Raw genomic sequence first — 14,472 nt, forward strand, 5'->3', positions numbered from 1 at the left:
CAGGGAATTAGGTCACCCTAGAAATTCTAAAACATCAGCAAAGCTCTTGTTTAGCATGATTCATTCAGCGACCTCTGACCACAGCCAGGCCTTGAAGGTGGAGGCAGAATGTAAGAGTGGAGACTGAATGGAGCAGACGCGAAGAAGGCTAAGGTGATTCTTGGCTCGGAGGTGGGGGAAGCGCCGCCGACCGCTTTTGTCCTGATGCATGGGTCTGCTGGAACCGGGGAGTGGGAGGCAGGGGCTGCTGGACGTTCTTTTGGATCCTGATGTAGTAACTGAAGCAGGGTGGGCCTCTTCATGCAATTCAGCATCAAGCTCTCCAACTTACAGAGCACCAAGCCAAGATGTTTGCATGGGAACACAGGCCGCCCCCATCTTTGCGAACTTCATCATTGCACTTCCGTTTCCTTGATCTTGATGCCAACGTGGTGTTTACCGGAGACCAAGTAGTCGCGGGAGATTTATGCGGCAAGAACATCTCAACTGATGAAAGCAAGCCTTCCGCTCGGCTGCAGCCTGGAAGCCACTTAGAAGACTGTTCATTCTCCATGCGTCTCTCCACAGACAATCCCCCACCATGGGGAGCACATTTACACCTTAGGCAATGGAATGCATTTTAATTGTGTTAATAAGAGTTGGAATAGGACTAAAGACAAAAGACTCACTCAGTACAAAATTAAAGACTGTTGCTTGTGCTCAAGATCCTGTGGCTACAGGAGCTTAGACAACAGGACTGCCTGTCTCCCGGGAGCCCAGACCAGCAAGGAAAGGGATCTTGTTCGCCTTGAGAGAAGATGCAGCTAGTGGCCTGTAGCCTGGCTGCTGAGGGTCTGGAAGGGGAGGGGGCTTATTAGTGGAAGCTGGATTTAACCTAAAGGGAAAAAAGGAAAAAAGAGTTGTAATGTTGTAGAATGGGCACTCGTCTTAAGATTAGCTTGGAGGCAAGCTATTTAACCTTTCTATTTCCTCTTCTGTAAAATGGGTATAATGATATTTATCTACTAACATGAGGAAGGTGAAGTAAGAGAAGGGATGGAAACGCATAATAGATCCATAAAGCAGAACATACAGATGATCCCCTTCTTCAGCATCTACCGCACATCCTGCACTAGCCCGAGATGGGCTCTGTGCTCATGATTTTATAGCGCTTGCCTCTTTGCATGTTTACAGCAATGCTGAAAGGAAGGCCGTGATTGTCATCCCATTTTGCAGATGAGGAAAGCAGGCAAGTTAATTTCACATGCCCGGGGCCCATGGCTGGTACCTGAGAAGGTGAGCTTTGAAGGTGGAGCTGCCTGGCTGCGTTCTTTGCTTTAGGGAAGGACGTGCTCATTCTGTGCTTTTCTAGTGACTGTTGGGGATACAGGCCCACGTGCCACAGGAACAGTAGCGGGGTCTACAGAATGCTGTCCTCTTCTGCACAGCTCTTTGCTCTGCCTCCAGTGCCCTCCACCTGTGAGTGATCAGAGGCTCTGCTATTGCTCCCTGTGCTAGCCCCCAGCCAGGGCAATGAGCTTGACTTGAAAAAGCCCTTCAAGAGCCACTGTTCCTGGCTTGGCTAGACTTCAGATGGGACCAGGGAGCTCAGACTTGGACAGGGCACTTCACTCGGTCCCTACACAAGCTTCCCCTGGCACGGAGCCAGCTTCCCTGGGGGCTCTGCATTTCCAGAGAGGAGATCACAAGCCTCCCTCACATCCATTCCAGGGTCACTCACTCCCTTGGGCACAGTGATGATTCTTTAGTCATTCCCAAAAAGGTATTTAGCTTGAAGACAGCCTCACCCCCATTTTCCATGTAAGGAGCTAAGAAAGCCACCTCTATCCAGGCCCCTTTAAGTGAAATCTCCCTTTCCCTGTCTGTGGGGTTTAGGGGACCAAATTCTCCAAGAACAGCCTCTGCAGCGGGAACGTGCCCTCCTGCATCCAGGGCTCCTGTCTTTGCCCTGTTCACCACCGGGGCTAGTCTCCATCCCCACCAGTCATGCCACTAGAGATGACCCAACCTCTCTAAGCCTCCACTGCCTCGCCTGAAAGGTGAGGATGCTCAGCTGTGGCGGGAAGCTGGGAGGGAGGGATGCTGCAGGCACAGGAGCCGTCACCCCAGCAGGAAGACAGACTTTTCCTAGTTGTCACCTCATGTTGCTGATTCTTCACCTGCATTTACAGACCACCACCTCCCACCCCCCGCCCACCACTTCTCCAATTCCTAGGGAGCCTGGAAAATCTGAAATTCTTATCTGAAATTCTATCAACGCTTTTCCTTGCAGAGCCCATGAAAGCAGTGGGCAAAGCCACCAGCTGGGCCCCTGTGCTCCATGGCTGGGTGTGGGCCCACTTCAGGTTTATTGAGTGCCTTCTGCATTGGGGGTGGGGGAATGCAGAGAGCAAGAGAGGAGAGAGATTTGCCCACAAGTGAATGAGCTGGAAACTAAATCCAGGCAGACTCCAAAGCTTGTGTCTTTCGCTCACACTCCAGCTCCTATGGGCTGTGAAATTTGTCTATTTGATGAGTGCATCAGGACTGAGTCATATCTGGGAGGGGTTTGGCATTCCACGACCCTACTGTCTGCTTCGCCACCTGAAGTGGAACAGGGGCTTCTTTCTTCTCCTCCTCCTCTTCCCTGCCCTCTTCTCAGCTTTACTAAAGCACAGCTATATAATTAACACACAATAAACTATATACTTTAAAAAAAATTTAATTTTGTTTAGAAGCAGTGTCTTGCTCCATTCCCCAGGCTGGAGTGCAGTGGTGCGATTATAGCTCATTCCAGCCTCAAACTCCAGGACTGAAGCAATCCTCCTGCCTCAGCCTTCCCGAGTAACTGGGACTACAGGTGTGCCACCAGGCCTGGGTAATTTTTTAAAACTTTTTTGGTGGAGATGGGGTATCACTGTGTTGCCCAGGATGTTTTCAAACTCTGGGGCTCAAGCAATCCTCCCACCTCAGCCTCCTGAAGTGCTGGGATTACAAACATGAACCGCTATGCCCAGGCAAACTACACCCATGTAAAGTGTTCAGTGTGTTGAGTTCAGGGACCCCTCCCGGCACATGAAGCTGGCAGGCCTTGTCCTTGCCCTGGCCCTGCCTGCACAGAGCTTATAGTCCTGGAGGGGACCAAGAAGGACCAGGGATCTGGACAGGACTTTTTGAGACCAGACTTGGAGAACTCCCAGAAGAAACTGCACCCAAACTGAAGCCTACAAGGAAAGGGTAAGAAGAGACGAAAGCAGGCCAGGCACAGTGGGTCATGCCTGTAATCCCAGCACTTTGGGAGGCTGAGTCAGGTAGATCACCTGAGGTCAGGAGTTCGATCCCAGCCTGGCCATAATATCGAAACACCATCTCTACCAAAAATACAAAAATTAGCTGGGTGTGGTGGCATGCGCCTGTAATCCCAACACTTTGGGAGGCTGAGACAGGAGAACTGCTTGAACCTGAGAGGCGGAAGTTGCAGCAAACCGAGATGGCACCAGCAGTGCAGACTCCAGCCTGGATGACAGAGTGAGACTCTGTCTCAAAAAAAAAAAAAAAAAAAAGGAAGCGAAGACAGCAGAAACCAAGAGAAGGCTCATACAAAAAGAAGAAAGGCACACATCATGTGGATCCAATTAAACTAGAGCTTCTTTCATTTTGGTCAAATCGTAAGTTAATTCCTGCCTTCTGGAGTATTTAATTAAAGGCAAATCCCATAGGCCACCTGTTGTTTCAACCATTTTTTTTCCTTTGGTGGAGTCACTAGGACCCTTTGGAACAGGGAACATTGTTCTGTAACCGACCATTGGATTCTCCTGGGGGAAATAGGGATTAACAGGAATGATCAACATCTTGTCTTCAGAACATCGTAAATTCTTCAATACCAGACCCAAAAAGCATTAGATTTACATCCTTAATTGGAACGCAGGCTACTTGGTAGTCCCGCTTAGATTTCCCACGTGTGTTTTATTTTCTTTATGGGGTCAAGAAAGAAGAAAGCAGACAGACCTCTCTGCATCCTGCTTCCTTCTGCACAGTGTGGCTGTTGGCTGGTTTTCTTTGATTAGATCATTATCTCCTCTCCCTCAGATTCTTTACTCAAGGGAGGGACATTGGTCGGGTTTCTGTGCTTGTATACCTGATATAACAGTTATTTGTATTTCTCGACTGGTGTTGCAGCTTGTGCCTTGGGAGATAATTCGCCAACCCAAGGTGTTCATGTGTGACTGAAGTTTCCAGCTAGAAGGTGGTCAGCCTGACAGCCACCCTGGAGACCAGAGGACCAGTTCAACATTGGTGTTTGTATTACTTCGCTTCATATTGTCAATATCATCCTATTATCAATCAGCAGCTACCAAGACCCCAGTAACTGGTATAAATTCAAATTAAATGACATAGATGGAGTTCCTGATGCAGGCTGGTCATTCTGCCAGCAGAATGCAAAGGCCACGTTCCTGTTTCATTCTTACAATGAACTTCCAGGCCCAGAGAAATCAGGCCTTCCGTGGGGGCTTTGCAGAAAAGAGCTGCATCAGGCCTTTTGCCTCCAGTTCCAGAACCTTCCTTCAACAGAGCTTTGCCAAACCTCATTCATTCAGGGTCATTATTTGTGCCCTGTCCTCATTCTACCACATACAGTCTTAACAATTTTCGCCATGGCCACTACCACCTATAGTCTGTAGTTTATTCAACCTTTAAACAAAATGACTGACATTTTACTTAAATAGATTTATTTAAAAGTTTCCTATGATATGCTAAATGTGAAAAGTAATGTCATTTGTCAGACCATTACAAATGCAACATAAATTCTAGAGATCTGCTGTTCAACATAGTGCTTAGAGTTAATAATATACATTGTGCACTTACAAAAATTCTTGAGAGTAGGCTGGGCGCGTTGGCTCATGCCTGTAATCCCAGAACATTGGGAGGCCAAGGCGGGCAGATCACTTGAGGTCAGGAGTTCTAGAGCAGCCTGGCCAACACGGTGAAACCCCATCTCTACTAAAAATACAAAATTAGCCGGGCGCGGTGGCAGGTGCCTATAGTCCCAGCTACTCGGGAAGCTGAGGCAGAAGAATCGCTTGGACCCGGGAGGCGGTGGTTGCAGTTAACTGAGATCGTGCCACTGCACTCCAACCTGGGTGACAGAGTGAGATTCGGTCAAAAAAAATTGTTAAGAAAGTACTCTCGTTAAATGTTCTTACTGCACACACAGAACAAGACACAGCCCCCCAAAACGAGGAACCCTTTGGAGGTGATGGATGTTTATGACCTTGAGTGTGATGATTTGCGGGTGTTTGTGTATGTTCTGACTCACCACATTGCACATATTAAATATGCGCAGTTCTTTCATATGTCAGTTACACCTCAGTCAAGCTTTTTAAAAATGCAGTGAAGATAAAACAATGTCATTCAAATGTGGCTGTTGTCGACTGAAGCCTGGAGGCCCAGGATCTGCTCCTGCCAGTGATGAGGAAGGTTGGCCAGGGACACACTAGTATGAGACAGAGGCTTTTCTCTGATGTCACCAGGGGGACTGGAAGAGAACTGAGGAGGGAGCTGTGTCTCATTAGGAATGCGGGGTCCCTGGAGGCCCACCTTCTACTCCTAATGCTGGGGATACTGGTTTCCCCAGCATCCCAGTCCTTGCTGTCCTGGCTGCTTGCTTCCCTGTGCTGGCCACGGTGGTCGGCCAGGGTATAGGAGATGCCTGTTCACTACCAGGACGTGCTCCCCGAGTGATCATCCACCCTCTCAGGGTGAAGCTGAGCCTGTACCCTCCTGGCAGGGCCCAAGGCCCTATACAGGTTGACTCTGGACAGACAAAGGTGCTGTCCCGTCTTCTGCTCCCTCCCCAAGGTGGGGAGTTCTCTTCAGGCAAACACACCAGCTCTCAGGTTCTCCGTTTTCATGCGTCTTAGCATCCACAGCTCCCACTGCCCTCATGTGATTTTTAACCGGGAATGTTCTGGAAACAGCTCAAGAACTCCGAGGTGAGGCTTTCTACTTGCCCGGTGGGAGCGGGCGGTCAGGGGACAGGTCAATCTGTCCCTCTGTGACCTGTCACTGTCTTGAGGCAGCACCCCCTCTGCCCTCTGTGTCTCCAGCTGGCTGAGCATAGGGGACCTCTGTCCTCAAATTCCCAGTGCCTCGCCGTGAACCCCACCGAGGCCCTGCCAGGCTGGGCTGTTGCCTGCCCCGATCTCTTCCTGGGGTGAGGAGGCCCCTTTGCAAACACGTGCTTCCAGTATCCCAGGTGGTTTCATGCTCTGTCAGGGACAACAAACGTGATGTCGCTACTTCACTTAGGCCCACTCCCGAGTGAGACCTCATTGTGTCGTGCTTAAATGGGTGGGAAAGCTTGAACCCATGTCCTGGGCCTTTCAGAGTGGGAGATGCACAGAAATGAAACAAAGGTCAGCTCCGGGGCGATGGGAGGACCTCGGACAAGTGTTTCCACAGCGCTTTACAGTGACCACCCCTCCTTGCTACTGAAGGGTGTGTGCCTCCCAGGGGCTTGTTGAGAGAATGAGGAGGTGACTCCCCAAATTGACAGTCAGGCCTCCACCCCAGCATTGGATTCCCAAGCCCCTGCTCTCTCACTGAGGGGCACACAAACTCACTCCACCTGCAGGTCATGTTTTAGCTCTTAGTGAAATGCTAACACGATTCCCTTAGATTATGATGCCAAGCAATTAGACGAACTCCAATTTCCCTAGTCCAACAGGTGCTTTGCTAAGCTGACCTGGCCCATGGGTCCCAGGCTTGCCTCAAAAAAGAGAAGGAGCAAAGGTCAGACCAAGAATCACAGTTCTTTTGAACTCGAGACTTTGAAAATAAATAATAATAATGCCCCCCCTCCTTTTTTTTTGGAGGGGGGGAATATGGGGTCTTGCTCTGTCTCCCAGGCTGGAGTGCAGTGGTATGATCATAACTCACTGCAACCTTGAGCTCCTGGGCTCAAGCCATCCTCCTGCCTTAGCCTCCCGAGTAGCCAGGACTACAGGTACGCACCACCACACCTGTCTAGTTTTTTTTTTTTTTTTTTTTTTTTTTTTAGTTTTTATAGAGATGAAGTCTTGTTTTGTTGCCCAGGCTGGTCTCCAGCTCCTGGTCTCAAGCAATCCTCCTGCCTCAGCCTCCCAAAGTGCTGGGATTACAGATGCAAGCTACCATGCCTGGCCCAAAAAATGCCTTTTCCCATCAGTCTTAGGTCAGCCGCATGCTGAGAGTTTGGTACGGGGGACTGGATGAATCTGGAAAGTGTTGGTGTTGTGAAGTCTGCACCAAGTGCCAGGGCACTGTAGAACGCTCACCTTGATCCACCAGAGCCCACCTTGATCCACCAGAGCCACAGTCGGCTCCACACCAACCACCCCAGCAGTAACAATGCAGGCCGTGGGCTCAGCTGTCCAGCAGATGCTGGGTGGACCCAGGGCAGCCTCCTGGACCCCTGGAATGACTTGTGCTGACCTGGGACATGAAGATGAGCAGGAAGCCCCAACATGCAACTGTTCTGATTTATAGTTGCAAGACTTTAATGATGCAGCTCTTTGACACAAAACACAGTAATGGCTACTTGGGTCTGTTTCAATGTATCATGTCACCCTTTGCTTTGGAGATGTTACAAACCTGTTATGGACACCATCCAGGGTCTGGTTTTACAAGTGTGTTGCTTAGAAGTGCAACTGTGTGTTGGCTCAGCTGATGTTCAAATCTTTGGAGGAGTTTAGTGTGGAGGAAGATTAAAGTGACTATAAAACCACAAACTATGTACAAAATGTATCATGGATTTTAATTTGAGAGCTGTTCTGTTTTTTTTTTTTTTTTTTTTTTCTTGCCTCATATAGCTTGAGGCGGTGGTTTCTAGAAGAGTCTTTTGTTTGCATTTAAAGCTGCTCTGGAGAAACACTCTGTTTTCAACGTTTCTGTGGGTCATAAAACAGTTGGTCTGAGTCCTGGCTGGGTCCCCTGGGTGACGCAGGCGTGGGTTGAGCGCTGGAGAGCACATGCTCTTTGCGGAGGAGTCCTCACCACAGACAGGAGGCTGCCTGATGGGGACGGGGCCCTGCCGGGGGCGGCCCAGAGGCTGCAAATCATGGAGCTCCAGCCCCTCATATGTGCTGGGTGCATCTCCCTCCCTGGCTTCAAGTTAAAGAAATTTGGGTCCTAGGGTTTGGTTTGGTTTTGTTTCATCCTAAAAAGTGAACCTTCCAGTGTGGCCTTTAGACATGAACTTCATAAATGATTCTGACCTTCTGGGTCTCCAGTTGCTTCGAAGGGAGTTTGGAGCATGGTGTACAGTATCAGGAAGCCACAAGGGCAGGAACGTCAATTTCCTGTTGGTGATGCCAACATATCACGCCTCTGCACGTCCCGTCCTCTTCCTGTTCTGTGGGAGGTGAGATTTCCGTATGTGATGTGTTGCTGTTGCATATCAGGCTGGGCGATGGGTCTTGCTTCACAGGCAGAAGGTCAGCTTTACCAAGCCAGACACCGTCCCTTCCATCTCCTTTTTATGCCCAAATGGTAAGAGGACTCGATACACAATTTGGATTGAATTAAAAGTCCAGGACCCAGCGTTCCTGCCTGAGACATCTGGGCCTGGAGGAGGAATGCAAGCACAGCTGCCAAGTGCCTGGGAGAAGAGTGTGGTCAACACTTGCTGTTTCAGTCTTCATTAGAAACCCCTACACTGGAGGGCAACCTGCACCCTGCACGCTTCAAAGGCCGCATCCCACAGCCTCAGGGGCTGCCCTCCTGCTGCCACTCACTCAGATGAGAGGACCTTTAGCACCATTTCCACCCTCATGGGTTAACCTGGCGATCTAAGCCCCACAGGACCCTTGAATCCCACTCCAAGTTCCGATTTCAGCCTGGCTTGGAGTTCAGAGTAAGTTCTGTCCTGAACATGAAAACCACAAAAATCTCCATCCGGAGAGGGTTCAAGAATTTATTTACTCAGGAAATGTCTACTAGACATTGCAGTATGTTCGAAGACCTCCATGCTGGAATAAGAGTCAGCTCACCTGAGTCCAGTTCTGCTTCCCACCTGTATTCATCTGCTAGGGCGGTCATGACAAAGCACCAGGGACCAGGGTGTTAACCAACAGAAATTGATCATCTCAGCATCCTGGAGGCCAGAAGTCCGAGATCAAGGTGTTGCATGTGTGTTCCTCCTGAGAGCCGTGAGGGACAATCTGTTTCATGCCCCTGTCCTAGATTCTGGTACTTTGCTGGCAATCTTTGGTATTCCTTGGCTTGTAGAAGCATCAACCCAACCTCTGGCTTCGGGACCACATGTTCTCCCTGCAAGCATGTCTGTGTCTGTGTCCAACTTCCCCTTCTTGTAAGGACACCAGTCATATTCAGCCAGTCAATTGGATTCGGGCCCGTCCTAATGACATCTTAATTAATTACATCCAACAGTGACCCTGTTTCCAAATAAGGTCATGTTCTGAAGCACTGGAGGTTAGGACTTCAACATATGAACTTGGGGGATGCAATTACATAACACCACCCTATCTATGAGACCTTGGACGAGTGGGTGAATATTTCTTTTCTCCACCTGTGACATTTTTGATTTTTAAGATTCTTTTCTAGTTCTTAAGCACAGTCACTTTTAAAGTCTTTAGAGTATGACCATCTATTTCTTTTTTTTTCTTTGAGACAGAGTCTCGCTCTGTCACCCAGGCTGGAGTGCAGTGGCGCGATCTCAGTTCACCGCAAGCTCCACCTCCTGGGTTCACGCCATTCTCCTGCCTCAGCCTCCCAAGTAGCTGGGACAACAGGTGCCCACCACCATGCCTGGCTACTTTTTTTGTATTTTTAGTAGAGACGGGGTTTCACCATGTTAGCCAGAATGGTCTCGATCTCCTGACCTCATGGTCCACCCGCCTTGGCCTCCCAAAGTGCTGGGATTACAGGCGTGAGCCACCGCCCCCAGCCTGAAGATCTATTTCATTCTCACTGTCAATGGTCTCCAAACAATTCTTTTCATGGAATGTCATTTTTAAAAACACTTTATCCAGGCTTTAAGAAATTTGTCATTTCCTGCCTTTGACCATAGTTATTTGCATGAGTGATATTAAATATATTTAATGATTGGTCAGGGGTCCAGCTCATCAAATAGCTACTGGTCATTTTGGCCACCTTGGGACATGTTGGAGTCCCCTGGTGTGTACTGGCTGAATCCCAGTCCTGGTCACTTTTGTATTTGCCTTAGATCTCCTTTTAGACTAAATATTCTTCCTTCAAAAATTAGTTTTTTCTGATTTTAAAATAAATATGGAATTATTATTTAAGGTTTTAAGGAATAAAATCAAAATCTAGGCTGGGCACAGTGGCTCACAGCTGTAATCCAGCACTTAGGGAGGCTGAGGCGGGTGGATGACTTGAGCCCAGGAGTTGGAGACCAACCTGGGCAACATGGTGAAACGCTGTCTCTACTAAAAACACAAAAATTAGCCAGGCATGGTGATGGGCACCTGTAGTCCCAGCTACTTGGGAGGCTGAGGCAGGAGAATCGCCTGAACCTGGGAGATGAAGGCTGCAGTGAGCCAAGATGGCGCCACTGCACTCCAGCCTGGGAAGCAGAGCGAGACCCTGTCTCAAAAAAAAAAAAAAAAAAAAAAAATCTAGAATAATACTTTTACTGATATGTTTGGTATCAAAGCATTTTAAATATATATTCTGCTTTTTCTGTATTCTCTCCTAAATATTTTTGTAGACATTAAGTACTTTTCAAAAACATAATTTATATTTTCGCAAAATATTCTATTCTCTGGATGAGCCATTTCCATATTTTTAGTATTGCAAATCACGCTGTTGCTAACATTATTGTACTCAAGCTTTCTGCACATCTCTAATTACATACTGAGGTGAAGTCTTTAGGGTGCAATTATTGAGCAAAAGTTTACAGAGTTTCACGTGTTTTATCAAACTGCCCTCCAGGAAAGTGGGGATAATGAACACTCATACCAGTGACATCTGAAATTGCTTTTGTTTTTTATAGAGATATTTTCTCTTTTCTTATTGATTTTTAAGAACTCTTGTTATATATAGTTAGAGTATTAAATCTCTTTCTATCATACATGTTAAAAATATGAACTCCGAACTTCTTAAAGGGCCTGTGCCTTCTCAAATGTGTCTCTCCCACAATTTTGAGTTCTATGCCTTGTGCATGTAACACCCAACAAACATCCAAAGAATTTAAAGGAACAATTCTCGCCATTAAGAGGCATATATTTTAGCCAAATAAATATAAACAAATACCAAAACACAAAATGAAACAAATGCTATAATGGAGGCACCAGGCAAATGCTGTGGGGTCAGAGAGGAAAGTGTGATCTAGGGCTACCAGGAGATCTGGGGTCACCGTGACAGGGAGTGATTTCACTTACGCCTTGGGTGTGATTTTTTTTAACCGGAGAGGAAGACATTCTAGGCTGACGAATGAACATGAATACAGCACATGGCATGAACATGTCTGGCACATTTGGGAAGGAGAGTAGTCCACGTCCACCCAATGCCAAGAGGGCCTTGAAGCCTGCAGGGTTCTCTCTAGGCAAAAGGGACCGGGTGGAGCGCACCAGCTTTGACTTGCATTTGGGGAAGATGGTGCAGGCAGCTGTGAGGAGGAGGGATAGTAGAAGAGAGAGAATGTTAACCTGCTTTAAAAGGAGCTTTGTGGGCCAGGCACAGTGGTTCACACTTGTAATTCCAGCACTTTGGGAGGCCAAGGTGGGCAGATCAATTGAGGTCAGGAACTCGACACCAGCCTGGCCAACATGGTGAAACCCGTCTCTACTAAAAATACAAAAATTAGCCAGGCGTGGCAGTGCACACCTGTAATCCCAGCTACTCGGGAGGCTGAGGCAGGAGAAAGACTTGAACCCCGGAGGCGGAGGTTGCAGGGAACCAAGATCGTGCCACTGCACTCCAGCCTGGGCGATAGAGGGAGACTCTGTCTCAAAAAAAAAAAAAGTTTTATTGCAATATAAACCACACTCCATACAATATACCTGGTTAAAGTACACAATTCAATGGCTTTTAGTATATTCACAGAGTCATGAGACCATCACCACATCAATCAATTTTAGAACACTTTTGTTTCCTCCCGAGAGAAATCTTGCAAGCAGTGGCCATCACCCCTCCCCAGCCCTCCATCTCCTCCAGTCCTAGGAGACACCACTCCTCTTTCCATCTCTATGGATTCGCCTATTGTGGACATTTCCTCTAAATGGAATCACACGACAGATGTTTTGTTTTGTTTTGTTTTGTTTTGTTTTTTTGAGATGCAGTCTCACTCTGTCACCCAGGCTGGAGTACAGTGGTGCGATCTCGGCTCCCTGCAAGGTCTGCCTCCCGGGTTCACGCCATTCTCCTGCCTCAGCCTCCTGAGTAGCTGGGACTACAGGCACCTGCCACAATGCCCGGCTAATTTTTTGCATTTTTAGTAGAGACGGGGTTTCACCATGTTAGCCAGGATGGTCCCGATCTCCTGACCTTGTGGTCCGCCCACCTCGGCCTCCCGAAGTGCTGGGATTACAGGCGTGAGCCACCACGCCTGGCCAGCTGGTGGTCTTTTGTTTCTGGTTTCTTTCACTTTCCTAGTGTTTTCAAGATTTCTCCACACCGTAGCATGGATTAGCGCTTTGCTTCTGTCTATGGCTGTTTATTGCATGCATTTTCCTTATCCATCAGTTGATAGACATTTGGGTCGTTTCCACTTTGGGGCTGTTCTGAATCATACTGCTGTGAACATCAGACACTGTTCCCCATTGAGGCTTGATTTTTTATCCATCAGCCAAATGTGATCCTCCATTATGTGGCCCTGCAGTTTTTAGCCCCTGTCCCCTGAGAAGCTCCTGGCATAATCTGAGCACCTCCTGACTTGCACCACAGCTGTCAGGGGCTCCTCTTGTTATCCTTCTTGGGGCTCAGCCCCTGAGAAGCACCTGTCATACTCCCCTGTCTCCAACCCACGTTGGTGGTATCTTGTGGATTCTTTGAAGAGGTGCTAGAAGAAGGCAGAGTCGTCTCTCTAAAATGCCAAAAACCTTTCTCCTTGAGACAGGTAAGTTGAGATGTCTGTATGGGAAAACCCAAAGCAAGCCTTGTTGTGAGTTACCCTGCTTGTTCTCTCCACATTCAAGAAAAAGAGAATCATTCAAATTAAAATCATTACCCAATAAATGCTTGAGGTGACAGATACCCCATTTACCCTGATACGATTATTACAGGCTGTATCAAAATATTCCATATACGGCTGGGTGTGGTGGCTCACACCTGTAATCCCAGCACTTTGGGAGGTCAAGGCGAGTGGATCACCTGAGGTCAGGAGTTTGAGACTAGCCTGGCCAACATTGTGAAATCCCATCTCTACCAAAAATACAACAATTATCTGGGCGTGGTGGCGAGCACCTGTAATCCCAGCTACTTGGGAGGCTGAGGCAGGAGAATCACTTGAGCCCAGGAGATGGAGTTTGCAGTGAGCCAAGATCACACCACTGCACTCCAGCCTGAACAACAGAGCGAGACTCCGTCTAAAAAAAAAAAAAAAAAAAAAAAAAAAAAAAAAAAAGAAGAAGTTAATGATGCTCAGGGCCAGTGTACGATGACCCTGCACTGTTGCCTTTTTTCTGGAGTCAGGAGCGCTTGTGGGAAGGAGGCGCTCACTGCCTCTCTCAGGTGTCTCCTCTTTGCTGGGAGCCATCTTATCTCCCTTCTTTATGTTGTGTGTGTCTGTCTTAAAATTATCTTCTTCCTCCTCTCTCCCCACCAGAGCATGGAGGGCAAGCAACAGGGAAGTAGATCCAAGCTCAGTGAGTTGGGTTTGAATCTCCCATTTTCCAGCCACTATGACTCTGAGCCAGTTATCAAATCTCTCAGGAGTGGCACTTGTGGACCCTAACCCTAGATGAGAATGCTAATGCCAACCTCATTAGATCATGGCTAAACCCGAGGAGGGGCGCACTGCGGGCACAGGGAGGCAGGTGTGTTGTGTGCGTCCCCTCTTCTCTTTATTTCTCAGAGACAGGTAATTAATTACCCTGACATCTGAATTTCCAGAGGACATTGCCTTTCAACTCTCTTTCATTATTGGCTAGGCCCCTGTGGGCAGAAACCCCTCCTGGTCTGACTTCTCCATCTCCCCCAGCACAGCCTGCACACCCTGCGGATAGACAGGGACCTCCTGCCACCAGGTGACAGATGACCTCCTTCTCCCCTGTCCCAGGGAGGAGGGGGTCCCTGCTTAATGTCACCAAGGGCAGAGAGTACTCAGACATAATGACCAAGCCACTGTCTGAATCAATTATTTTAACAGGATTCTAGGGTATCCACATTCTGTCCTGGCTTCCTTTTATAGTTAGGAGGCGAAAATTCTCTAATTCATCCATGTGCTGTTTCATGCTGCTTTGAGGAGAATGAGAATGATGAATGCGCTGCAGTTCCCCTGGAATAAATAGTTCTTGTAAAGCCAAACTAAGT

The sequence above is a fragment of the Macaca nemestrina genome, chromosome 9 (genome assembly GCF_043159975.1).
Source record: "Macaca nemestrina isolate mMacNem1 chromosome 9, mMacNem.hap1, whole genome shotgun sequence".
Taxonomy (NCBI): Eukaryota; Metazoa; Chordata; class Mammalia; order Primates; family Cercopithecidae; genus Macaca; species Macaca nemestrina.